Source organism: Gossypium arboreum, chromosome 12 (genome assembly GCF_025698485.1).
Source record: "Gossypium arboreum isolate Shixiya-1 chromosome 12, ASM2569848v2, whole genome shotgun sequence".
In the NCBI taxonomy this organism is placed as follows: domain Eukaryota; kingdom Viridiplantae; phylum Streptophyta; class Magnoliopsida; order Malvales; family Malvaceae; genus Gossypium; species Gossypium arboreum.
This window is the reverse complement of record NC_069081.1, coordinates 18,113,536-18,116,483: the sequence shown is the minus strand read 5'-3', so window position 1 is coordinate 18,116,483 and position 2,948 is coordinate 18,113,536.

Genomic DNA, 2,948 nt, shown 5'->3' with positions numbered 1-2,948 from the left:
TTAATTTTTTTATGTATTGAAAATACTTTAATAATTTTTTCTTTTAAAAGAATCATTGTTTTGAAGCTTGTATTATATTATTTTAACATTATGTATAAAATTTTATTTAAACATTTATATATGTATATACCTATGCATACCTAGTGTTTTAAATTAAGCTTTCTATTTGAAACACTTATTATTTTAAAATTCATTTAATATTTTTATATATGTGTTAATCTATTTTATTAATTTTGTTTTTTTATAATTATTTTAAGATTGGTTTTATCATATTATTTTAACATTTTATATAATGTCTCATTTAAATATTTTTGTGAATATTTGTACATATATTATTTTAATGGAGTTTTCTATTTAAAATACCTATTGTTTTAAAATTCATTTAATATTTTTATGTATATGTAAAGTTATTTTATGGACTTCATTTTTGTGTTTATAAAATTATTATTTTGAAATTCTTCTTTATATCATATTATTTTAATATATTATATAGTATCACATTTAAATATTTTTACATATATTTGTACATATATAGCAAAATTAATTTAATCTTGTATGTATTATTAATTCCATGTTATTTTTACAAATAATTATTTCTAAATCAACAAAAGTGCTTGGCTTATCGAAAATATGTGAAACTCTCCCCTCGATTTTTCGGTCCATATCAAATCTTGCGCCGTATTGGTCCTGTTGCATATGAACTGGAGTCGCCATCTGACTCCAAAATATACCCTATTTTTCATGTCTGGTTTCTTCGCCCTTCTCATGGTGAAGAAGCTCCTTTATTTCCTATTCCATTGCCCACTAATGATGAGTGGGAGTTAACTTTACAACCTGAACAGGTTCTTATCGTTGGGTTTCTCTTTCTGGTACTCCTGTGGAATTGTTGATTCAATGGAAGAATAGATCTCTCGAAGAAGTAAGCTGGGAAAGTTATGACTTTATCACTGAACAATTCCCTCCATTTCAATTAGAGGACAAGTCAAGTTTCTAGGGAGGGTGTAATGATACAACAATACCTTTGAAAACATATGTTCGGAAGAAAAACAAGGCAATAAGACGTAATCTCATGGACTTTGAATAGGTCCCGCAAAGAAACGAATTTTTTACTGAATTACTTGGGAGTTGCACAATTAATGGACTCTTTTAGCTACATATTTAGCCTACCTGCCACTCTTAGCACCTTCAGCATTTCTCCTATTATGTTGCTAGATTCTAGGGATTTGTATACTTTCATTAGTTTAAATATTTTTTGTATTGTTAATTTTTTTTTATGATGGAAAACTATTCTAATTTCTTTATTAGAGTTTTGTTCCAGATGGACAACGAGTTTGGGTGTTTAAGATCATTGCACTCAAATCTACAAATTAAGGTAGTCAATATCATACCAATGAATGTAATGTTTTTCTATTAGTAGCGTACGTATTGATACAGTCTATTTCATTGTATTATTTTTTATAGTTATTTTAAAAATAATTGATATATGTATATAAAAAATATTTACAAATATTTTAAAAATTAATGTTTTGGTTGAAGTGGCAAAGAAAAATTTTAAAAATGTCATTGCATGAGTTCAAATTTTAACCTATGTAAATTTTAAGATAAAAAAATAAAATAAAATACTCATCAATTATATAAAATATTTTTAATAAATTTCACAAATAAAAAAATGATTAAATAAGCTCAAAATTAATTAGCAACAAAATTATTCTATAAATTAAACAATAAAATCATCCATACTCTGCATATAACAATTCATAATTCTATTGATATTAAAAACAATTCATAATTAAAAACCAAAATAAATAATAAAAATTTAAAAATTTAAATTTAAATTTAAAATATATTTTTTTATATGGCCGAAACCAATCGATATATACCGACTGAAATTTACACTGAAATAAAACCTAAATTTTGTTATTCTAGGTTATTACCGGAACGAAGGGTTTCAACCGGTACGGAAACCCTGAATTACCCTCTTTCATTATTTTTATCTTAGTCCTGCCCCTATTTTATTCTTTTAACTTTATTTGTAGATTCAAAATTTTCACTACTAATGTATTAAGTAAAAAAAATAAAAGCAAACTGTAGATGGGTCACAAACTAGTTTCAAATCATATATTGTGGTTTTACATTTGATCCAAATTTGAATTTATTAAAAGATTACGACTTTTACCTACACATCATCAGCTTGGTTTTAGGTTAAATGAATAAGACTGACTTTGTAAACAAAGTGGAAAGATCATTAACCAATTAATAACTGGCCGCAGTCATAAACAATCCTTCGATTGAAGTAAATAAGATGTCTTTAAGATTTTGCACTCAGTAGAATTCATGAACAAATGCAGCAAAGATTCTAAAAGATTTTGGGACACCCCACTTTCAATGGATGATGTCAGGCCAGGTCTAATTGTTTGTGATTTCCACCTCACAAACCACTTTTCCAAGTTTATTTTTTTCCCACCAAGTAAATTACCGGGATTTTCTGAATCCTGAAAAGGGTGTTTGATGCGTTATTTTCACTTTTTGATGCATGAACAACCTTTGAGTTCAACTCCATTATGTTTTTTTGTTTTTTTCTTTTTGCACCATTATATAAATTTTGGCATCTCTGCTTGCTAGAAAAAAAGAAGGCTTTGGTGACATGGGTTTATGTTATATTCCATCTCTTGCACACTGGACTAGCCAGCTTTTTGTTGGCTTCAGCTTCAGGTTGGTGTGCAGGGGGTGGAATACATCATTGATATCATGGGATATAAATTTGAGTTGGTTTTCTTCCAGGTTTCTGAAAAAGATGAAACAAGGGGATGGGATGATAATGCTCGCAACAAGCAATTTACGCTTGAAACAAGCACTTCCAAGTGTGGCCGGAGGGATCTAACTTGACAATTTTAGTTATTTTTTTGTGTTGCATGTTTTTTGGCCAAAGATACCGAGTCTACTTGAAC